The following is a 26,466-nucleotide window of genomic DNA, read 5'->3' as shown; positions in this document are numbered from 1 at the left end:
ACCTCTCAGGCTTCATGAATATCTACTTCTGGAAGGAGAAAGAAAGAGAGAGAGAAAGAGAAGAGAGTAAGGCAGGAAGGCAAGAAGGGACAGGGAATGAATGAAAACCGCAAGGCTCTCCACTCTTCCTACGAAGAGCAAGCCTCCGTGAACCAGAATTCAAAGGATCAGATAGATTCTCCTCTCCACCCCACCGTAATCAATCACTTTGGCTAAGCTCACTCTTAATGCCATCATCCCTTTCTTCTCCTCCATTCCATTGATACTCAATCTTGTTCTACCTCAAATATATCAAGTGTAAGAAAAAACACTTTGACAGCAGCCCCTCAAGGCCAGCATCAAGACTGGTTCATTTTGTATCCCTCATAGCACATAACGGAGTCCATCTCACCTAGCCAGCCATCAAAACCCATGTAATTTATTAGAGAAATATTTCTAGGAAGGTCAGTCTACAGTTAGCCCCATCTCTGCAGAGGAAAATCCTCTGACTGGATTTTCCAGCACTTGTGTGACCCTGGGTAAGTCCTGTCCCCCTTCTGGTCCTCCGTATAGCCTTCTGTGATGCTCAGGATAGTAGACTCCCTCTCAACTGCAAATGGCCTCAGCGCAAATGTCGTTGCCTCCTTCAAGGTTAAGACACCATCTGGGAAGACCTACATTCAAAGGCAGGGTTATAAAAGTCTGGCCTTTTCATCCCAACTCAAGACACTCTGAAGCACCCCTCACCTGTGCCCCAGCTCCAGAGCCAACTAGAGGATCAATTGTGGCCTTTGCTTTGCTGTTTAACTTCTCTTCTGCCCACCCTGCTTCTCTGCCCCTACCTCAGGAACAGGAGCTATCCCTAAAAGCACTCCCCATGAATCCTCCTGCAGGTAAATCTCAAGGTCCCAAAGTCCCCTTTGGGGAAAAAAAACCTAAAACCATCTATATAGCAACTAAACAAAGTCCTAGGATTTATCCACTACTGAAGCAGGATAGTTTTGGCAATTAAAACTCAAGCTTTGAAATCCAACAACCTCAGTTTCAAGTGTGTTGCCTACTAACAGAGTTTATGCAAGTTGCCTAAGCATTCTTGTCTTCAGAACCTTATCTGAAAAGACAGAGATATTACTAACACCATCTCCTAGGATGGTTGGGAGCTTTAAGGAGATATTTATGAGTAAAGTGCACAGCCTAGGATCTGGCCTTAAGAAGCGCCCAGTGTATAGCTGCTGTTGTTTTATAACCCTCCAATATGGCTAAACGAATACAACCTTAAAATAGACACGAAAATGCACCAACGGCCGATACCTAGTGTTGACAAAGCTTCAGTGAGGAGGCAATTGCTCACACTGCTTATGGGTCTGAAACTGAAGCTCAGTTCTCTTTCTAGAGGGCAGTTAGGTAATACACACAGAAGCCCTGAAAATGCTCGTGCCCTTTGACCACAAAGTCCAATTACAGGCATTTTCTCGAAGGAAATTATCAGAGCTGTGACCTCCAATGGATGGACTGTGATATTTCCATTTGTATTTTTTAAACAAAAGTCTGGGAATTACCTAATGTCAAATAACAGAGAACTGTTTCAGTCATAGTGTAGCCTTACAACATAAAAGGCAGCTATTAAACATATGTTGTAGAAACAAAGCTGATGATCTGAAAATATATTCATGACAATCATAAATGAAAAAAAGTTCACAAAACAGTATGTAGGATATGAGCCCAACTTTTACAGCCATGAAAAAGTATGTGTACACACACACACACACACACACATGTGCACACATGCACACACACACTCATTCTCAGTCTGGAGAAAAGGCTGGCTGGTCACAAAGAAAAATCGAAAATGTTAGCAGTCATTTCATGTGTGAGGTCCTGGTGATACTGATTTTCTCCTTTGTGCTTTTCTGTATGTTGAAATTTTTCCACAGTGAACAATTACGTTCTATAAATATTTTTAAAAGTTATTCCTTAAATGGCATCTAGTGGATTAAAATGAAAACCAAAAGTACCAATGGATAAATGCTGGTAACTGCCCCATATTACTAGGGGCCTTATTTCTAAACCTATAAAAGCATTTTAGAAATGCCTGCTAATAAATAAGGCTCACACAGCCCCTAAGAAAAACAAAATGTGAATACAACGCAGGTTAATTCCAAGAAATCCCTGCCGACCATAATTAATTCGAAGCAATCAGCACGGCTAATACTGTCTATTGTAAGACACATTCCTCAATAAGAGATGACACCCAGTATGCTCACCAGGACCAGAAGTTGATTGTTAAATACGTCTGCAAGATCCATGTAACTCGGAGGGCATTTATTTTCATGCACTTTCTTTCTGAGGGTCATTTTTCTGCATCTAAATTTAAGTTCTGCAGCCTGACAATAAGAACTTGATTTGAAATCAAAATCTTCCTGGCAAATCCAGGGCCTAGGACCTCATGTCCATCCACTTCAGAAAGCCTGGCAAGTTAAGGCTGGAGCTGTGGACATCAATGAATGTCCCCGTCCTTACTCTTCCCTATGACATGAATTTCTTTCTTCCCTTCTTTTTCTCTCTTATTATCCTTTTGTCCCCATCCTTCTGTTTTCTCTGCATTTCTTTTCCCCTCCTACCTCATAGCTGCTCCTGGGCATGGATTTTCTCTGCTAGGGCTTTCTGAGGTTGTGGAAAGCTCTTGATAAGCCTGTGCAGGTACCTAGAGAGGCCCCCATGAGCCTCGGGCATAGTTCACACTCCTCTCCTCACAGCAAGCATAGAGCTCTATCACGTGCAGCAACTTCCTTCTTCATCAATGCCTGGACATCAAATCACTGAACTGGTAATAGTTATTCCTAAGTCATCCCGATGCATGCTGTGGATAGACCCTAACAACACTCTTTTTACATGATATTCTGCACCAGTCTGGATGTCTCTGTTAAGCCGTCCACGAGCATCTATGAGCAACAAATCCAGAGGCCACTTCTGTCATTCTACTGGCTCGAGCATCCCTGGTTGCAGAGTAGGGAGCGGCGTTGGGGCTGCAGTTTGGGACAGGTAGGGGAGAAATCTGACCCTGAGTGTGGCCACAAAAACCACCATCAAATTGACTCAGGATTGTACTGAGCCAGAATGTACTGGAAAACAGAGGAGCCACGGGGCCTGAGGCTCTTACTCTCTGCCAAACCAAACCAGGGCGACAGGAGACTAACGCTGGATGAAGCAATGAGGGCTGGCCAATTCCATCGCCTGTGATCTTCGGCTGGAATGAATCTTGGGGGTGGGGGTGGGGGCGGGGAGTGCTTATTCACAAGGCTGTTTAAATCAAGCCGTGAGTCCTTAAATCTGCTGGGTTTTGCTGTGATTAAAATCCCAATAGGCTACATCACATGCGATTTTTCTTTTCCAGGACAGACCTAAATATCTTAATAAAAACAGACAGCCATGAATGTCTAAGATTAAACCAATGGAGGAAAAGGGCCATAGGGATCAAGGGTATTTAATTTAGTGTGAAAATGACACAGAAAAGTATTTCTGTGTATGTATTATACATATATACATGTATGGTCTGCCTTGGTGCAAGAACCAAACTGGAATCAATAGGCAGGGGAAGACAGAAATACAGTAAAGATTAAAGAGCTCAGTAAACAGATTAATCATTTTGTAATTAGGTTGGAATACAAATTAGAGGCCAAGCACTGTTTATCTGAGTTGTGATTGGTTAAAAAAATGTAAATTGTATATTTTTGAGGAATGCCTTTTCAGTGAGACTCTGCATTTAATATCCTTACATATCTTATTTGTAAATGCAGCTGTGGCTATGGGATGTTAACACAATTTTGTAAGCAATTGGTATTGCAATAGGCAAATTCTCCACTTAGGCTTCTGCAAATTTCCCTAATAGCATCCTTGACTGTTTGAAGTGAGAAAATGCAATCTGCTCTTCTGTGCTGTAGACCCTGTGTGGGGGAGCCCTTCCGGGAGGAAGAATGTGGCCTCATTTCTGGCCGAACCCTTTTACCTTACTGTTCTCAGAGACTTAAGTATTTAAACTCCCATTCCCAAACTGACGCTCTTCGTACTGGAAAACCTTCCCTGGCTCCTTATTTCTTTGTGCGTCAGTTTGGAAAGTGGATGCCAGCCTCGCACGGCTGTTTTACCTAAGCCCACCATGTCAGTGCGCATGACTCCCCGTGACCTGACAAGGTGCACCCTGCTGCTCCTGGGCCCTGTACGTGTCCGCTGCTGCTGTTCCTCCCAGCTGGAACGCACCCTCCCCGTGGCCATCTACCATGAAGCTGAGCACTTTCCATCTTTTATCTCATTTAATCTTTGCAACAACCTGTCATAGAAAATAATTATTCATATTTCATAGAGAGGAAAACTGAAGTTCAGGAAGATTCAGGAACCTGCCAAACCTCACAAGACGTGGAACCAGAATTTGAACCCAGGTCCACTGCATGCCAGAATCTAAGCACTTGACCATGGCCTCTTCTCCATCTCTGACCCTGGTACAGTTTCCATGGTTGGCCTCAGGCCTGACTCTTCTTGGAAGCTCAGGTTGGCCAGCCAAGCCTGCGCTGTTCCCACCCACGCTATCGGTCAGAACCAAAGAGCTGAGCTCCAAATTGTGATCTGATTGCTCTGTATGTGTTTGTTTCATCTCCCAGCTGAATTTTCAGCTCCTCAAAAGGGAACAGACTGCTTCCCATAAGACCCCTTACACATACAAACACACACACACACACACACACACACACAGCTCTCAGCTGACTGATGTACATTTAGTAAGGCTCTTGGTACGTTCCCGGAGGAGAGAGAGCGTCATCTCCCCATCTCCTCTCTTCCCCTGAGAACAGGAGACTGAAATCTGATCAGATTGGTTCCTAAGACTCTGATGGGGCCACGCTCACTAGAGGGTGGGATCAGCGTGAACTTCCACGCCCTCTAGTATTTCTCGTCTCGCTGTAACTCAGGTGGGGAAAGAAGGCAGAGCCCATTCCCACATGGGACAAGGCTCAGCCACCATGCTCTCTCTTTTCTTCAAATACATGGGCTTGGTGCTCTTTTACCCTTGTCTTCTGCCCAGGTGTCTGACTGGAGTGTAGACAAATCCTGGACTTTAGGTTTGAATTAATATTTTGAAGAATTCATTATGCCTTTAGGCTAGGTTGGGTGCTTAAGCCAAGCCCAGCCTGGCCTACTAGAAAGCTCTTCATTCAGTTTGAGTCAGTGAATAATAAATATAATAAATATTAAGTGGTACGTTAGCCACTTGCTAATGTTTCCTGTATATATTATTCTTTTAAGGACCTCTAGAGAAAGAATTCAGGCTCCCTGGCTCCCCAGGCCAAACACCATTTAATAGTGCCCCAAGCATCATGATCTCTCCAACACCCTTCTTTGCAGGTTCTTGGTTGTTCAGTTCCTTCTCTTAATTCATAGGAGTTTTAAAGAAAGATTTACTAGAACTGACTTTTGTGGAAATTTGTGGTGTGCATATATTTGTATATATTTTCTTTACAAGTGGTAGTCCACAAAATAATACTGGCATGAACTTTTCTGTCAGGCTAGGTCTTCCAAGAAGATGCTAGGAAGGATGTGCAGGGACGTTATTAGGAAACTGCCCACATTAAAGGAAAGAAGGTAGAAGCCAGGACAGGCTGGGTGAGCCATCAGACTATGCAAGTAGGGCCCCAAGTGAGAGGGACAGAAGTATCTGGAAGTGTCTGGAAGTGTCAGTCAACTGGAAGTGTCTGAGACCGCCAGCAAGTCCAAGCAAAGCTCAGCAAACTTATCCGGAAGTTCTTGAGCCAAAGGCAGTTGTCAAAAGCAGAGAGCTGCCAATGGGAAATGTGGCCTCAGTGCAAAACCAGGACACTTAACAAAGAGTAGCATCTGGAGCCCTCAATTAAGCTGTGTAAAGTAAGAGGACGGTGCAATGCATCCTCAAGCCATCACTTCCAACCCTTGTCAGTAATTGCTGCCTGTCTTGACCTTTCATTTGCCTTGACCTTTCACTGCAAAACCATTCTCATTGTTTTCTTAGACTTCTATTTGAAAGCAGCAGGAAGAAACATAACTTTGAGACGAGAAGTCCTTTGAAAGAAGAACAGAACCACAGTTTATTCAGGTAGGCTTCAAGCTGAGCACATATGGACTGCCCAGGGCCTATTATTCTTGGGAAGTTTTAGGAAAACTCCAGAGACATTACACCTTCTTCTTGTGTTTCATACTCTGAAAACAAATTGGGTTCTCAGAGCTCTCCTGCCTCTTCCTAATACCTAACTACCTGTCTTGTTATTGGAAAGGTGTGACGTAGGCCTGGTACTCAAGGATTCTACCATATCTGAGGGCTTGATTCTCCAAAGAGGAAGTTGCTTATGACTCTGTCACTTTGCAGTAGGTGCCACAAACAGGATGTTTTGGTCTCTAGAGCATTCCCATGGTAAATAGATAGGATGGGCTCTGACTACTCTAGCACAGTGCCTTGCTGGAGTACCTAATGTTATGCTAATTTTGTTACCAGTGCAGAAGCCTTTTAGTTAGTACTGTGCAGAAGCTGGTCCTCACGCACATCCACGAGCTCTTACTTCTGTGGCATAAAGCCTGGTTTGAAACTAATCTGGTCCTGTGACTAAGTTCCGGTCAGTAGAAAGTGAATGGAAGTGATGTGCGGCTCTTCCAACCTAGCCTGTGCTTCCCGGACACGTTCCCTCTCTTCTTCTCCATCGGCTGGTGGGCTGGGAGGAACTCCTAGAACCCAGAGGTGGGGAGCGCCTGAGTCCCTAGACGATTAACCCTCTCCAACCTGCATCAGACTGTGACACAAGAGAGAAACAAACTGTACTGTATAAAGTCACTAGGAATTCAGAGTTATCTGTCACCGCAGCTAAATTTTTTTACCATTCATAATATATCATTTTCCCTTAAGAGCCGTGACCTGTTCTCGTCAAGACTTTTCTGTGTCTGCTACATATGAAACAAACTAAATGTAAAAATTTTACATTAAAAGGGATCATACATATTCCAAAAATATGTTTATATAAAAAATGGGATTTTAAAGAGTTTTATTGAGGTATAATTGATATACAAAAAAATTGGCATAATTGATGAGTTGGGAGATAAACACTTACTCACAAAGCCACAATTGAGGTAATAAGCGTGTATCTGTCACTTCCAAAGGCTCCCTCCTGAGCCTCTGTTTTTGTTATTGTTTTGTGACAAGAACACTTAGCATGAGATCTAGCCTCTTGGCAGGTTTTTCTTAAATGCACAATACAGTGTTGTTAACTGTAGGCACAACATTGTACAGCAGAATTCTAGAACTTATCCATCTAGCATAACTGAAAGTGTATACCCATAGAACAACACCCTATCTCCTCCATCCCCCAGAAGCCATCACGTCACTGTTTCTGTGAGTTTGGCTATAAATAACTCACATACGTGGAATTGTGCAGTATTTGTCCTGTGGCTGACTTATTTTACTTAGCATGATGTCGCCATGTTCATCCATGTTGTCACATAAGGCAGGATTCCCTCTTTTTTACATCTGAATAATATTCCATTGTAAGTAAATAATAAATTTCTTATTCCATTTATCTGTTGATAGACATTTAGGTTGTTCCCATATCTTAGTTATTTTTAAAAAGGTGATGAATGGGGTGTCTTTAAATAGTCTATTCCCTAAATAAGTGCTGAACTAATCAATAGCTATTTGGAACAATATCTATTTTATGGAGTGAATTATCTCTATAGCTGAAAAAGATAATAAATTTCTCTCATGTATGCATTATCCAATTCTTCTTTCTAGCCAGCACCTTCTAAGTAAATGAAGCTTAAGGCTTATCCAAAACATACATATTTCCCTTATTTTGTGGAGGTGGACTGATTGGGAAAGAGTGCTGGGCTTTGGGTGAGGAGACTTGGTTTGCAATAGACCTTTCTCTCTGAAAGCCTAAGAACTTCAGAACAAAATAGAAGTTGATTCGTGTGCACCCACACTTCCATAAAGCTTTCCAGAGCACCCCAGTCAGCACATTTAACTCAAAAGCAACCATTCAAATACCAGTCATCACTAGTACTTATATTTTCAACACAGGCTCACCTTTACACTGTAAACATCTTATTTTAACCACTGGTCTCTAATGGGCCCAACATAAGAGGAGAAAAAGAGCAAAATTCTAACCCTAACATTTATATTTCACTTGTTCAGTGAATGATAGCTTTCAGAAGTGAAATTCCCATACATTTCTGAAAAGAAAGAACCATAGACATGGATCATCTACAGCAGAGAGTCTGAACTGCGGGTTGTCACATTCATCACAAATGCATTACAAGTTCCCAAGATATTGACCCCTCAGCTCTGTGGAGCTGATGCTGCCACAGGGCCAATGGCCTTTTTCCCTCTGATTATAAGCAATTTTATCTATTTATGCCAGTATGTTACAATTATTGCCATCTTTCTAGCATGGCCATCAAGTCAAAAAAACTGAGGAAGCATGGATCTGTATGAGCAGCCTATGATACTCATCCTGAATCAATCATGATGCTTTGGACTGATGTGGCAGAGACACCAATTCAGACTGGCTGGAACAGTAAGGATATGCACTGGCTCATGTAACTGAACGTCCAATTAGAATTGGTTTAGTGTGTAAATACAGACCTCTCTGAACTTGTCTCAGTTTTGTCCTTACCATGAGGGCTGACTTTGCCCTCAGGCTGCCCTACATTATGGTACCAAAGTAACTATAGCAGTTTCAGTCACCATATCTGCAGCCTCTATATCCCAAGAACAGAGAGAGAGTGGGGAGGCTTGTCACTTCTGTGGCTCTTTCGAGTGAGGAAACTTCTTTCTCAAAGTCCCTGGTACACCTCTTCTCATTGGACTGAATTAATCCACATGCCCCTTCCTGAACTAATCAATTTGGCCAAGGGTGTGTGACTACCCCATTTATATCCTGATAATGCAAATTAGCTGTGATCATGCAGTCTGTAAAAGTGGGACACTACCGCATTACCAGATCTGTCATGGACAATGATATCCATGAAGTCATGGTTGTGATGTGATAATTTGTTTATTCCCTAATACATATTTATTAAAACCTTACATATTAACCACAGAAAAATAAACAAATAGCCAAAGCAATCTTGAGAAAGAAGAACAAAACTGGGGATGTATCATGTGCCCTGATTTCAAGCTATACTACAAAGCTATAGTGCTTGAAGCAGTACGGTACTGGCATAAGAAAAGACCCATAGATTAATGGAACAGAATAGAGAACCCAGGATGAATGGAATAGAATAAAGAGCCCAAGAATAAATCCATGCATATGTAGTCAATTAATACATGACAAATGGGGCAAGAATATATAATAGGGAAAAAACAGTCTCTCTAATAAATGGTGTTGAGAAAACTGGACAGCTACATGTAAGGGACTGAAACTGGATTGCTGTCTAACTCCATCGAGAAAAGTAAAATCTAAATGGATTAAGATCTAAGTACAATACATGAAACCATAAAGCTCTTAAAGAATCTCTTGAATATCAGCGTGAGAAATTTTTTTCTGGATATGTCTCCCAGGCAAGGAAACAAAGGCAAAAATAAACAAGTGGGACTATATCAAACTAAAAAAGCTTCTGTACAGAAAAACAAACCATCAACAAAATGAAAAGGCAACCTATGGTATAGGAGAAGACATTTACAAATAATGTATCTGATAAGGGGCTAACATCTGAAACATATGAAGAACTCATACAACTCAACACCTGAAAAACAACCTAATTAAAAAATGGGCAGAGGACCTGAATAGACATTTTTCCAAAGACATACAGATGGCCAACAGGCACCTGAACAGATGCTCTAAATCACTAATCATCAGGGAAAGGCAAATCAAACCAGAATGAGATATCACCTCACACAAGTCAGAATGGACACTATCCAAAAGACAAGAAATAACATGTTGGCGAGGATGTGGAGAAACTCATCATACTGTTAGTGGGAATGTAAATTGGTGCAGGCACTATGGAAAGCTGTATGGTCTCTCAAAAAGCTAAAAATTGAAATGCATATGACCCAGTAATTCCACTTCTAGGATCTTACCTGAAGAAAAAAAAAACCTCTGATTCGAAAAGATATATGCATTCCTATGTTTATTGTGGCATTATTTGCAATAGGCAAGATATGGAAGCAACGTAAGTGCCCATCAATAGGTGAGTTGATAAAGAAGATATGGTACATATGCACAATGGAATATTACTCAGCCATAAAAAAGAAAGAAACCTTGCCATTTGTAACAACATGGATGGACCTAGACAGTATTATGTGAAGTGAAATAAGCCAGGCAAAAAAGACAAATACCACATGATTTCACTTATTTGTGGAATCTAAAAACAAAACAAAACAAAATGAACAAAATAGCAGTAGACTCATAGACACTGAGAAGTTACTGGTGGTTACCATGGGGGAGTGACTGAGGTGGGTGGGAGGAGAATATGAGGGGGATAAAGGGGCACAAAAATTCTTTATCATACTATAAGTTGGTCACAGGGATGGTAGCACAGCATGGAGAATACAGCCAATGATTCTTTAACATCTTCTTTGTTGACAGTAACTACACTAGTTGGGGTGAGCATTTAATAATGAAAGAAAAATTTTTTTAAAAAAACCTTACATATTAAACTTTTAAAAAGTTTGGTCCACCCCCTAATTGTGTGATACTGGAAATACATCTACTACCCTTTGACAAGTCTGTGCTTGATAGAAGAAGAATGAAAGAAAGTGAATAGTGTAGAGGGTGAGTCACAGAAGAGCAGAGGGTGTAGCTTGTTACATGGACAATGAATCCCCTAATTTGCTATAAAAGAGGATTCACTGAGAAATGGTGGGAAATGAGAATTAAAAAATTGATGGATTGTGAAGGCCCGTAAGTTCCAAGCTGAGGAGCTGGGGAAAAAAGATGGCAGTGTAGGAAGGCAAGGCAAAAACCTCCTCCCAAAGTCACACAGAACACAAAAATACAGCAAATACAAGCAGGCTTGAAATCAGCCTAAAGACTGCAGAACTGACCACCTACATCTGGGGAAGAAAGGGTAAAGTGACAAAGCCTCGATCTCGTGGGACCCAAGAGCTCCCCCAACCCCAACCCCACAGGCGGGAGGCAGAGGGATGGAGTGGGGAGGGAGTAGAATCCCCGGGCCCTAAATACCTGCCCCTGGAGATCTCCAGGAACACAAGCCCACATTGCATGGTGCCCTGGTGATCGGTGGGGCTGGACATCAGAGACAGGCAGAACACTCGGGGAGGCTGAGATCCCAACCACCTGTGGAGAACAGGCATGCTCTACCAGCCCCCAGAGACAGCACACAGAGCAGGCAGTTTGAAAGACTTCCCAGCAGTGAGCGAGGTGCCAGAGGGGCAAGGATTGCACAGTGCTCTCTGCCTAGAAGAAAGGTCAGGTGGACAATACCTTTCCAGCCCTCCCTCAGCCCTCAGGAGCTTTGGATGCTCCATCTCCCTCTCTGGCAACAAAGCCAGGAGACTCGTTGCAGTGCTGCACAACCTGCCAGCCAGCAGTGAAATCACACTTTACTCCCAGGTAGTTAGGGGAATAACTCCCAGCCTGCTCAGCCCTATTTTTGGCCAGCCGGGGAGCTGAGTGCAAGAGCCAGTCCTGGGAGCTCTTTTTTCCCAGCAGGGACCAGTCCCCTTTGCCAGTGGCCCCACCATTGCGGTAGGACAGACAGAGGGCAGCTCTACACACACATGGCAGATCCAAAGAATATTCTCCCAGCTCTGGTGATCAGCTGACAGCCCACAAAGCCCGCCTGAAATCATCAGAATGCTACAAGCGAGGCAGAAAGGTGCCACACCCACCTGGTGCCAACCGCTGGGGCTCCTGCACAGGAAATTGAGTTTCTGGGCACCAGAGGGTGCCTCCTACAGAAATCCATTATCCCATAAGAAACACTAAAAAAATCAAGAGACAGAGGAACTTGGTCCAAACAAAAAATTCAAGAAAAAACACAGAAAGAGGGCTTAGTGAAGCTGAAATCACCAATCTTCCTGATTTAGATTTCAAAATCAAAGTAATAAACATGCTTATGGATTTACAGCAAAGTATCCAACATCTCAGGGAGGATTTCAACAAAGAGATAGAAATCTTGAAAAAAACCTACTCAGTGCTGAAGAATACAGTCTCTGAAATGAAACATACAATGGAGGGATTTAAAAGTAGATTAGATTAGGTAGAGGAGACAGGAAGTGAAATAGAAATTAGAGAACAGGAAAACAAAGAAGCCAAGGAATAGAGAGAAAAAAGGATCTCTCGGAATGACAGAATAATAAGAGAGCTGTGTGACCAATCCAAACAGAACAACATTCACATTATAGAGGTACAAGAAGAAAAAAGAGACAAAGGGATAGAAAGTCTCTTTTAAGAAAGAAAATAGTTACTGAAAACTTCCCCAATCTGGGGAAGGAAATAGACATTTAGGTCATGGAAGCACAAAGATCACCCAACAAAAGAAACTCTAGGATAACATCACTAAAACATTTAACAATTAAAATGGCAAAAATAAAGGACAAGGAGAGAGTACTGAAAGCAGCCCGAGAGGGAAAAAAGATCACTTATAAAGGAAACCAAGTCAGGCTATAAGCAGAAACCTTACAGGCCAGAAGGGAGTAGCATGATATATTTAATAAAATGAAACAAGACAGCCGCCAACCAAGAATACTCTACCTAGCAAGATTATCATTTACATTTGAAGCAGGGATTAAACAAGTTCCAGACAACCAAAAGTTGAGGGAAATCACCACCACCAAACCTTTCCTACAAGGTATTTTAAATAGATTGCTCTACATGGAAATGCTCCTAAGACTAAACAGATGTCTAAGCTAGATAAAATAAATCCACAGTAAACCAATTAATTACTAAGAAAACACAAAATTAAGTCAACAACTTACAAAGTTAGTGAAGGGATACACAAAAAGTACAGAATATGACACCTAATATATAAAGAGTGGAGGAAGAAGAAGGAGAAGGGGAAAGGAAAAAAAAGAACCTTTAGATTGTGTTTGAAATAGAGTAATCAGTGATTTAAGATAGACTGTTAGATAGTAAGGAAGCTATCCTTGAACCTTTGGTAGCCACAAATCTAAAGTTCACTATGGCAGTAAGTACATATCTATTGATAATCACCCTAAATGTAAAAGGATTGAATGCACAAATCAAAAGACACAGATTTAGAGAATGGATAAAAAAGCAAGACCCATCTATATGCTGCCTACGAGAGACTCATTTCAAACCCAAAGACATATATGGACTAAAAGTGAAAGGATGGAAAAGATATTTCATGTAAATAATAGGGAGAAAAAAGCAGGAGTAGCAGTATTTATACCAGACAAAATAGATTTCAAAACAAAGAAAGTAACAAGAGACAAAGAAGGATATTACATATCGACAAGGAGGTCAGTCCAACTAGAGTACATAACCGTTATAAATATCTATGCCCCCATTACAGGAGGACCTAAATATGTGAATCAAATACTAACAGAATTAAAGGTGGAAACAGAATGCAACACATTCATTTTAGGAGACTTCAACATACCACTCACACCAAATGACAGATCAAATAGACAGAAAATAAGTAAGGAGACAGAGGCACTAAACAGTGCATTAGAACAGAAGGACCTAACAGACATCTAGAGAACACTCTGTCCAGAAGCAGCAGGATACACATTCTTCTCAAGTGCACATGGAATGTTTTCCAGAATAGATCACATACTAGGTCATAAAAAGAACCTCAATAAAGTAAAAAAGATTGAAATTGTGCCAACTAGCTTCTCAGACCATGCCTACTGACATGACTTTTATTCACCATAGTACTGGAGGTCCTAGCAATGGAAATCAAACAACACAAAGAAATAAAAGGCTTCCAAATTGATCAGGAAGAAGTAAAACTGTCATAGAAAACCCTAAAGACTCCCCCGAAATACTATTAGAACTAATTAATGAATTCAGCAAAGTTGCAGTATACAAAATTAATACACAGAAATCTGTTGCATTTCTATACACTGCCAATGAATTAGCAGAAAGAAAGATCAGGAAAATAATTCCATTTACAATTGCATCAAAAAGAATAAGATACCTAGGAATAAACCTAACCAAGGAGGTGAAAGACCTATACTCTGAAATCTGTAATACAACTCATGAGAGAAATTAAGTAAGACATGAATAAATGGAAATTTATCCTGTGCTCATGGGTAGGAAAATTAATATTGTCAAAATGGCCATCAGCCTAACGCAATCTACAGATTCAATGCAATCCCTATCAAAATACCAACAGCATTCTTCAATGAACTAGAACAAATAGTTCTAAAATTCATATGGAAACACAAAAGACCCCAAATAGCCTGAGAAAGAAGAACATACCTTGACTTCAAGCTCTACTACAAAGCCACAGTAATCAAAACAATTTGGTACTGGCACAAGAATGGACACATAGATCAATGGAATAGAATAGAGAGCCCAGATATAAATCCACATATATATGGCCAATTAATATATAATAAAGGAGCCATGAATATACAATGAGGAAAAGACAGCCTCTTCAACAACTTTGTTGGCAAAACTAGACAGCTACATGTAAGAAAATGAAACTGGATTATTGTCTAACTCCATACACAAAAGTAAACTTGAAATGGATCAAAGACCTGAATGTTAAGTCATGAAACCATAAAACTCATAGAAAAAAAACATAGGCAAAAATGTCTTGTTTATAAACATGAGCAAATTTTTCCTTAACACATCTCCTCAGGAAAGGGCAACAAAATAAAAAATGAACACATGGGACTACTTCAAATGAAAAAGCTTCTGTACAGCAAAGGACATAATCAACGGAACAAAAAGACATCCTACAGTATGGGAGAATATATTCATAAACAACCTACCTGATAAAGTGTTAACATCCAAAATACATTTACATGCCTCAATACTCAAAAGACAAATAACCTGATGAAAAAATGGGTGGAGAATCTGAACAGACACTTCTCCAAAGAAGAAATTCAGATGGCTGACAGGCACATGAAAAGATGTTCCACATTGTTAATTATCAGAGAAATCCAAATTATAACCACAATGAGATGTTTCCTCCCATCAGTTAGGATGGGCGAGATCCAAAACACAATAAACAACAAATGCTAGCAAGGATGTGGAGAAAGGGAAACCCTCCTACACTGCTGGTGGGAAGGTAAATTGGTTCAACCATCATGGAAAGCAATATGGAGGTTCCTCAAAAAACTAAAAGTAGAAATACCATTTAACCCAGTAATTCCACTCCTAGGAATTTATCCTATGAAACAAGATCCCTGATTAGAAAAGACATATGCATCCCTATGTTTATCACAGCACTATTTACAATAGCCAAGATATGGAAGCAACCTAAGTGTCTATCAGTAGATGAATAGATAAAGAAGAGGTGGTACATAAACACAATGGAATATTATTCAGCCATTAAAAGAGAACAAATCCTACCATTTGCAACGACATGGATGGAGCTAGAGGGTACTATGCTCAGTGAAATAAGCCAGGCGGAGAAAGACAAGTATCACATGATTTCACTCATTTGTGGAGTATAAAAACAAAGCAAAACCAAAGGAACAAAACAGCAGCAGACTCACAGACACTGAGAGGGGAGTAGTGGTTACCAAAGGGGAGGATCTGGCGGCAGGGGAGAAGGGGATTAAGGGGCATTATAATCAGCACTCACAATATAGGTAGGTCATGGGAAGGCAGGAGAGCACAGAAAAGACAAGTAATGACTCTATAGCATCTTAGTATGCTGAGGGACAGGGATTGCAGGGGGGGTGGGCAGTGAGGACTTGATAATATGGGTGAATATTGAAACCACAACGTGGTTCATGTGAAATCTTTGTAAGATTGTTTATCAATGATACTTTAATTAAAAAAAGGTCCTAAGCTGATGAATTTTGTGTTCATTGCTGAGGAATTTTGGGTTTGTTGCATATGTAAATGGGAACCTTTTTATGATAAATTGATGAAAGAATTTTAATAATATTAAATTCCAGGTCTATGAAGTATAGTGGGGGAGCTTTCCAATAGCAAAGGAATAAAGGTAGCAAGATTAAACTAGGAGACACATTAGAGGGGAAAGTTTCAAAGAGAGAATTGACTAGAACAGAGAAATCTGATCAGCAGCATAAAAATGAGCAGTGCGCAGTGATTCCAAGATTTGTCAGGACAGGTTCTATAGTAAAAAAACCCATTTGACCCATTTAGTCATTGAGAGAGAGACAGAGAGAGAGAGAGAGAGAGAGAGTGTGTGTTTGCATGTGTTTATGTGTGTTTAGTCTTGTTCTGGTTTTTGGCCAGCGCAGACTCTCAAGTGCTTATCCAGCAGACCTTTGAGTTTTTTCTAACACATCATTGCTCTACAACACCGAAGTCAAGAGTAGGCAAGCCTCACCTTAAAAGGCAATGACATCACTGCATAAGTGGATTCCCCAGATCAGTTCTGCAAGTCACACCCCATAATCCACCTTGCACATCCTTCTTCCCCCAACAAGGCCAGGTCTAGAAACCTCCCTGCAGACAGAGAACCTGCCCCACCTCTGCCTCTGCCTCTTAGGGATGCCATATCCCTCCTCCCTTTAGGGGTTCCAGGCCAGGCCCTGCACTGTGGAATCGTGATGGGTCTTTCATGTAGAGGACTATCAGAGCTCTGTTTCTAGAACATGACATTTTCCTGATGCCTGCTTAGCATCTTCTTAGGCAGTGGACAGAAGGAGGCAGTGCTGGAGAGAAGCTGCTGCAAACATCTCAGAGTTGGCACAGAAATGCACTGGCAGCCTTCCTGCCCACTCACAGTAGGGCATTTTACAAGAATTTCCCCCCTGGATCCTGGATTCTGTGACTCCTGTGTCTCTGGGCAGCTGGCTGCCAACCATCACAGCCCTCTAGGAGCAACTCCCGGAAGCTGCAGCCCACGGCAATGGTGAACGAAGGCCCAGCGAGATGTGGCGGCCGCACTGCAGCCGCGGCCTGGTAAGTCAGGAGCACGCTGGGTGACTGCGCCTGAAAGGAGGGCAGCAGAGCGTGTGAGCTCCTTGTTCAGGTGCTGGTGAGCTTAGGGCTCCAATTACTTTGCCTCTGGGGTGCCACAAAATGTCCAAAAATCAGGTGACTAGGAGGCCATCTCTTGACAAATGTCTGTTCTTCTGGCTGATGCCTCAGGCAAAACTGAGTCCTGGCTTATAAGCATCTTGATTCTCCTTTTTGAAGATTACTTCCTGAGGATTGTTGGAAAATATACACATATAGATGGTCCAGACTAACTTTCTCCTTCCTCATCTTTCTCGGTGCTATGGTTAGAAAGGAAATCCTAAGTGTAAATAATAATAGCAATAGTAATAATAAATAGTATTATTAATAATAATAATGTAAGCACAACTACTATGCTTATGTTTCCTATGTGCCAGACAACATACCAGGCACCCTGAATCGTTAAATCCTTGTCATCTCATTAAATCAACACCACAATTCTATGAATTACATGCCATTTTCACCCCTGTTTTACAGATAAGAAAACAGAATTAAAAATATTAAATGCCTTGTCTAATGTAACACAGCAAATAAGGGGCAGAGCCAAGATCTGAACTCCAATTTGTCCGAGTCCAGAGCAAGCATACAAACGGAGCACACCTCTCAGACTGTCTGTAGTAGCTTCATCCATGAAACTCACCCTGCTTTTGCAATAGCCACATGCGTGGATTGCATATAGTTCAATATATTTTAGCAGACTGAAAAGCCTTCTTTCCTCTCTTAAAAGTTGAGGAAAATTGTCATATACTGTTGGTGAGGGTGTAAACTGGACAACTCTAGAAAACCATTGGCATTACTTACTGAAGTTGAAGATTTGCATATTTGATGATACAACAATTCTACTCCTAGGAATATGCCCAAGAAAGATGTCTGCATACATGCATTAGAAGAAATGTACAAAAATGTTTCTGGCAGCATTATTTGTAACAGCCCTAACCTGGAAATACCCAAAAGTCTATCAACAGGATTATGAATGCATAATTCGGGTAGATTCACATAACAGTGTGGATGAATGATGTGCTTAGAAAGTTAGACACAAAGAACACGTGCAATTCAATTTATATACATTTCAAACAGAACTGAACTATAGTGTTTAGAGAGTCATACTTAGGGGATAAAATCGTGAAGTAAAGTAAGGAAGTGATTGCCATAGAAATCAGGAAAGTGGGGAGGGGGAGAGAAGTGGTCATAATGAGCAGAGGCTGGCAGAGGCTTCTGGGGTGCTGGCAATGTTTTGGGGGTATCAGCTCAATAAGGTAGTTACATGTAGCTTGCTTTATAATAATTTTATAAAACCAAACATGTATTTTATGCATTTTCTGTATGTGTATAATATTGTATAATAGAAATGGTTTAAAAACAGTTTAAGGGATAAAAAGGCAAAACAAAAAAACAAAAGAAAACGATGCAATTTCTGCTTCCAAACTCAGGCTAAAGTATCTTGGTAAGAAACCATTTAAAGACACCCCAAGAGTCACTTCTACCCTCTTTGCTGATCTTAAGCTCCCTTACTTCCACCCTTTCTTATCATTCATTTTTTTTGTTAAAGAAATGTTTCCTTTCTCACACTATAAGGGACTGCACTCAAGTGTTATTTCTCTTAGAAGTAACTGATTTTTCTGGTCTGCTCTTATAGAAGTAACTGTGACTTTTTGCATCACCCCTGACTCGAGGATACTTTTGCAATAGGAAAACGGTAACAGCAATGTTTACTGTCATATTAACACATCTGAATAAAAGCTTGTCAAAACTAGAAACACAGGCAAACCATGATCCTAGGAAAGATGCTTGGACAAAGCTGGAGATGGAGATGCGATGGGAGGAGTTGCAACAGATGAACAGCTCAGGTACCTCTGACCAGAATGTGCAGTGGGTTGGAGCCCAAGAAGTGTGGGTTTTAAAGGTCTAAGGCATCATATCAAGATATTCAGCAGGGATAATCCTAAACCCTAAATTCTAAAGGACATGGCTTCTAAGCTAAAAGAATTCAGGACCTGCTAAGGATTTTTTGAGTTCCCAGTTCAACACAGAGAAAAGCAAGCAGTGATAAGAAACTTGTTTCATCTTCTGCAAAGCTGGCTATCTTGACTGATTTGCAGCCTCCTCTGTTAGTAATCACCTCCACATTCACATGCCTAATCAAATTAAATTTAGTCTCAGTGTTCTGCTCAGTGAGGACCAGGAATGAATGAAACGTTTGCCAAGTTTGTGGCCCTGTATCCTTCATTCTTTACAATGGAAGTACAGATAGCAAACATTGACGGAACCCCTACTGAATTCCAGGCACTTGTTAAGCTATTTAGATATAGAATTACATTTAATCTTCACAATAACTCTACGAAGTTGCTTTTATTTTTATTATCTCATTCATCAAAGAGAAAACTAAGTAGGGCACAGAGAGGTTAGGTAGTTTGTGTTATTATAAGCCACACTACAATCCTTTTGGGAAGAATGTAGTATGAAAATTAAAATTAATCTGAGTTTTTCTTTCTTCCCTTTGCTTCTCTAGATCTTAACCGCCTTCCAAGAGCCACCTAAAATTCCACTTCCTCCACAAAGCACTTATTAGTAGACTTATTGTATTACATAGTATCTTCTCAAAGTACACATCTGATATTATTAGTGATCCTGTCTATGCTTCATCTCCCAAAACAGTCTGTAAGTTCATTAAAGGTAAGAGGCGTAGCACCTACCATCCCCAACCTTGTTTTACTTCATGAATGATGATGCTTGCACATGGTGCAGACTTTAATGCTGAATTGAATTAAGTCACCTAATCAAAGTATATTTTTGTTATTTTTCTTTACCAAGAACAGGCCTATATACATATAGAGAAATTTCATATATGAGGAATCGAAGAGAGATGTTAATTTTTATTCCACGTACTTTTTGTACTGTTCAGATTTTTACAGCAAAAGTTTTACTTATTAAACTCAGAATTAGTTTTAACCCTGAACTTAAAATTTCTAGCAGGAAAAGGGGGACAGTGAGTTAGACAAACATGAATTAGAAGTGGAAATACTGATTCCCTGTGTTGGTTCTACCTTAGGCAAGTCTTAAAGCTTCCCTGGGCTAAGAAGGGAGAGATTATAAAAAGAAGCAGAGAGACTACAAAGTTCTGTCACTGGTTCTTGACTTTAAGACTAAGAATAAAAATATAGTTAGTTCTCAAAATTTCATTATTCAATCATATATAATTTCAATAACATAAACTTACAACTTTGTACATTTTTGCCTTCTCATATTTATCGTCAATGTCATTTACTGTGTGCATGTATGTGTTTGTGTGTATATATGTATGTCTTTTTTCTCAGACTTGCTTAGGAGGAAATAAGACTTAGCAGGACCTGAGAGTATATTTGTTACTGGAATTTAGGTAACAAAATTTTCTCTGAGCTTTTTGAAAGACAAAACTGAAATGCAAACATATTAAGTCATAATATTTAGAATTGTTATTTCCATTTAAAGGCTGTTAACACACAGCATTTACTTCTTAAAAATGAACTGTTTCTGTAGGATGTTATTCCAATTTACAATCTTCCTTGGCCAAACGTTTGATTGGAAACGTTGATCATCCATCAGTTACCATCTAATGCAGGTCTGAGTTCATAATATATATCAATTTATTACATAAAGGAAACCGGAACCATTTTAGGGGCCTTGAAACTGTCAAGGACTTATGTCCACATAGCACTTGGGACAGAGCACTATTTGTATTTTATTCATGGAAGGTCATCCAGCAACTGTTAAAATGTGAATGTGTGTGTACATAATAAAATTATTTCAAAATCAATATGTTTTTTTCTATTAGCTTTTAAAATCTGTTTGCATAAAATTTCTTTTCTAATCCAGTCTTCTGAGGGTTTTTGTGGGGAGAACTGGCTGGGGACATGATCTTTGCAAAATTTCATTTCGTTATCTCTTATTATTACATGGTGGTCCACAGCATGGCATGAATAAAGCCGTCTTGTCATCAAAATGTATTCATTCATTTAACAAGTTCCTGAAGATAATGGAACAGTTGCTAAGCAATGAAGAAATTACACATTCCCAGGGATCTGTGCAGATTCTAAAAGCAAAAGTAGTTCTGGGAATTAGTATTAATGTCTCCGGAATCCAACAAAATAAAACTAAGAAAATGACCTGCTCTACCTAAGAGTCAAGAGGCAGTTATCTTTTTATTTTTCCTTCTTTCTGACTCAGGTTTCCAAAGTAATAATATAGGTAGAAAATATCCTGTCAGTGATCTGTGTCCATTTATGGATTACAGGTAGCTAACAATATATCACATTTCTTTTAAAAGAACTATGGTATGAGAGGATGAATTCTTTTAACCAGAAAGTAAATTTATCTTAGATGTATTAATCATATTTTAATTGCACAAATATATGCTTAATACAGAAATCTTAAACAATACACAAATACAAATTTTAAAAACACACAAGTAAAAAAAAATTATCCACAATCCAATCCCAAATAGCCAATGTTAGTATTTTGGGATATGCTTATCTAGCATTTATTTAAACATACGTAAAGTCATTATATATTATTTAACATGCTACACACACATTATATGTACATATACATTTATTCTAAATGCTATGGCTATATCATTCTTTTAAAAACAATTTTAAACATTTGGATTGTTCCTAGTTGAGCACTATTAAAAGGAACTCTTAATTTAAACTGTAAAAACATTTTGAAAGTAAGTACTTTTTCATTGTGAAAGTAATGGATATAGAGAAACACTCTTGGAATGGCAATAAATACCTTGGGGATAAGGATTTTTCTATTGAGCAAGCTTGGAGTCAGATCAAATAAAGACAAATGCTGTGATGGGGGACTTCCCAAGGAGCTGCCAGACGGGTCAAATAGTGACAATCTCCAGAGATGGGGTTTTTGGAAAGCCCCAAATCCATTTGTCCCCTCCAGTGGGCTGCTAGGCTGCTGGTTTTCAAGGTTATGACAGATGTCAGGAGAGGGGTATGGGAATAGCACAGTGTAAAACTCTACAAAGCTTCCTGTCCTAAGATTCAGTAATTTCTCTTAAATATAGCCTTGTTGTATTGTTCCAAGTCTTTGGTTTAATTTCCAGAATTCTCCAGTGAGATAGAATAATAGGATATATATAGGTATATAGAGGAAGCTTGTTATAGAAATTGTTTTATAGGGTCATGGAGGCCTAGAAGTCCCATTATCTGCAACCTGTAAGCAGGAGAAGCAGGGAAGCTGGTGGTGTAATGCAGTCTGGGTCTGAAGGCCTAAGAACCAGGGAGCCAATGGTGAAAGTCTGAGTCCAAAGGCCCAAGAATCAGGAGCACCCACGCCCAATGGCAGGAGAAGACGGATGTCCCAGCTCAATAAAAGAAGGCAAATTAGCTCTTCCTCCACTTTTTGTTATGCTCAGTCCCTTAGCAGAATGAATGATGTCCACCTGCATTGATAAGGGCAATCTTCTTTATTCAATCTACCAATTCAAATGCCAATCTCTTCCAGAAACACTCTCACAGACACACCCAGAAATAATGTTTTACCACCTGTCTGGACATCTCTTGGCCCAGTCAAGCTGACACATAAAATTAAGCACCATGGTTGGCTTAATAGCCAAAACAAAAACCATTCATTGTAATACACAATTTTGAGCAGAGGACAAAAACCACATGGTCATATCAATAGAAACAGAAAATGTATTTGACAAATCCAACACCCTTACAGAATAAAAACCCTCAGAAAACTAAGTTTAAGGGAACTTCCTCAACCTGATAGTGGACATATACAAATAACCATAGCTAACATAGTAAATGATAAAAAACTGAATGCTTTTCTACTGAGATCAGTAACAAGTCAAGAATGTCTATGTCTGCTCTCATCATTTCTATTCAGTGTTACACTGGAGGTTCTACCCAGGATAATTAGGCAAGAAAAAGAAAGAAAATGCCTCCATACTTGAAAGGAAGAAGTAAAACTATCTCTATTCAAGAAGACATAATCTTGTGGATAGAAAATCCCAAGGAATCCACACCAAAAATAAAAAAATTATTAAAGCTATTAAACAAGCTAGGTAAGATTGTAGGATATAAAACCAATATACAAAAACAATTGCCTGCCCCTTTATAAGCAATAAAAATGCAAAAGTGAAATTATAAAAATTCCATTTGCAATAGCATCAAAAAAGAGTAAAATATTTAGGAATAAGTTTAACAGAAGAAATATAAACTGAAAACTACAAAGCATTGGTAAAATTAATTAAGATCTAAATACATAGAAAGACACCCCATGATGGATAGCAAAACTTAGTATTGTTAAAACAGCAATACTCCCTAAATTTATTTTCAGATTCATTGTAATCCCTTTCAAAATCTCAGCTGGCATTTTTGCTGAAATTGAGAAGCTAACCCTAAGATTCACAGGAAAACACAAGTATCACCAAATACCCAACAATTTTGAAAAACACTTAAGTTGAAGAACTCATATTTCCCTATTTTAAAACTAGCTTACAACAATCAAGACAGTGTAGGTATTGACATAAGGATAAACATATAGTTCAACGGAACAGACCTAAGAGTTCAGAAATAAACCCTTACATTTATGGTTAGTTGATTTTGACAAGGTTGCCAATGTGATTCAATAGGGGAAAGAACAGGCTTTAAACAACTGGTGCGTGAACAACTGGATTACATGTACAAAAGAATGATGTTGGACCACTTCCTTACACCACATACAAAAATCAATTCAAAGCAGTATGATAGAAGAAAGGTTTCTGGGAAGATGGTGGAATAGGAGATCACAGTGTTACCCTCCTCCCATGTCACATCAAGGCAGCAATAGATGCAATACAGCTATAACTCTGAAGACAACCTGAAGACTAGCAGATCTTCCACAGCTAACGACACGGATAAGGCCACACTGAGAAGATGGAAAGGGGCAGAGCTATGACTGGGATCCTAACCCTTGCCCTGCTGCAGCCAATAAGCAGGAGGAAGCAAGGCACAGAGGAGCGAGGGGATAAAGGCACTAGAGGGAATAAAGGGGAAGGGCGCCCAGCGTGTGTAGCCGTGGGGACCTGCACTGGGAAGACGAGCTCCTGTAACATCTGGCTTCGAAAATCAGCGAAGCGAAGCTCTAGGAGCTTTGAAACTCAGTGGGGCTTAACTCCAGGAAAGCCAATGGGCTGTATGAGGCTGTATCTCTGCTCTCGGAGGGCCAGGATGCTGTGCTGATTGGTCTGAAATCCAGCATATAAGCAGGAGTTTGAAAAGTGCCTGGGTTATATCTGAAGGATATTTACTGATTAACTTTGGGACATATGCCTGAGGAGCAGGGATCTGTAGGAGCTTTCTCCAGGAGGCGAGCAGACGCCACCCCTCCTTCAGCCTATCTGGCTAGACCCTTGCAGGAGCCAGTCTAACACTAGCCATCTACCATGCAAGCACCCTTTGTCTCACTCCAGTAGTCCCCGGCACACTCACACCACCCAACCCACCCACCACTGACAAGAGCCTGCCAGAGTGACTACCACCCCTGCACACATACACTCAGCAACCAGTCCCAGCCAGAACGCTAGAGCAAGCCAGCCCCACCCACCAACACACCAGTAGCAGGTACAACCAGGCCTCTCAGGCAGCCCTGCTCTTAATAAGCCCTCCCAACAATGTGTGTACAGTAGTCAGGCCTGAGCTTGTTGACAGAGGCTGAGGGCTGGCCCCACCCACTAACACACCTGCAGGGGCTGCAGCCCAGCCTTTCAACAAGTCACACCAGGAGTGAGCCATCAGACCAGTGTGCCTGCATTAGGTGCTCCAGTCACTGGTGACAGCTGGGTGGGGGGCCAGACTACTCCATCAGCCCACTCAGAGCAGTGGAGGCTCAGCCACAACAGGAAGGTATAAGCAGCCCACACAGGGGACACCTCTAGAGTGGCTGGCTCTGATGTAGGGGGGATTCTGGGCCCCACGGGACACCTGTAACATTCTGCCACTGCTTTCAAAAACAGGAGACATACCTGACCCACATACACAGAAACAAACAAAGAGAGCCAGACAAAATGAGGAGGCAAAGGAGTATGTTCCAGATGAAACTGCAAGATAATATGCTGGAAAAATTGCTAAACAAAATGGAGGTAAGAAATCTATCTGATGAAGAGTTCAAAGCACTAATCATAAAGATACTCACTGGACTGGAGAGAATAGTTGATGAACTCAATAAAAACATCAACAAAAAGATAGAAAATTTAAAGGAACCAGACAGAAATGAAGAATACAGTAACTGAAATGAAAAATACACTAGAGGGAATCCACAGCAGATTAGAGGACACAGAAAAACAGATGAGCGATCCGGAAGACAGGGTACTGGCAAACAACCAAGCAGAACAGCAAAAAAAAGGAAAAGAAAGAGTATTTTTTAAATGAAGACATGCTAAGAGAGCTCTCTGACAGCTTCAAGAAAACATTACATTATAGGGGCCCCAGAAGAAGAAAAGAGACAAAGGGGCAGAAAACTTATTTGAAGAAATAATAGCTGAAAACTTCCCTAATCTGGGAAAGAAAACAGACATCCAGGTCCAGGAATCAGAGAGACCCAAACCCGACAAACCCAAGGACATTCACATCAAGACACTAATAATTAAAAAGGGAAAGATCAAAGATAGAGAATTTTTAAAGCAGCGAGAGAAAAGCAGTTACACTGAGGGAAAATCCCATAAAGCTATCAGCTGATTTTTCAGCAGAAACTTTGCAGGCTAGAAGGGAAAGCCATGACATATGCAGAGGCTAAAACGGAAAACCTGTCAGCAAGAATACCCTACCTGGCAAGATTGTCATTCAGAATTGAAGGAGGGAGAAAGAGTTTTCCAGACAAAGCAAAGTTAAGGGAGTTTATCACCACTCAACTGGACATACAAGAAATGCTAAAGGGTATTTTTTTAAGTGGAAAAGAAAAGGCTATAAGCAGAAGTAAGAAAATTAGGAAAGAGAAAAAAAGTTCACTGGTAAAAACAGACATACAATAAAGACAGCAGATAAATTACTTACAAAACTAGTACAAAGTTCAAAACATAATAGTGAAAGTAATTATGTACATAAAAGTAATTTATCCCACAAAAGGGATAAACAAAATCAACAGAAGTAAATTATGACATTATATACATAAAAGATAGATGGGATAATAATAAAAAAGGAGTGCTTTTAGAATGTGTTAGAACTTAAGCAACCATCAACCTAATACAGGCTGCTATACATATATAGGATTCTATATATGAACTTCATGGTAACCACAAACTAATAACTGTAGAAGATACACAAAAGAGAAAGCATAACACCAAAGGAAGTCATCAAATCACAAGGAAAAACAGCAAGAGAAGAAGGATCAGAGAGGAACTACAAAA

The sequence above is a fragment of the Manis pentadactyla genome, chromosome 13, assembly GCF_030020395.1.
Source record: "Manis pentadactyla isolate mManPen7 chromosome 13, mManPen7.hap1, whole genome shotgun sequence".
Lineage (NCBI taxonomy): Eukaryota > Metazoa > Chordata > Mammalia > Pholidota > Manidae > Manis > Manis pentadactyla.
Note: the sequence above shows the minus strand (reverse complement) of the source record.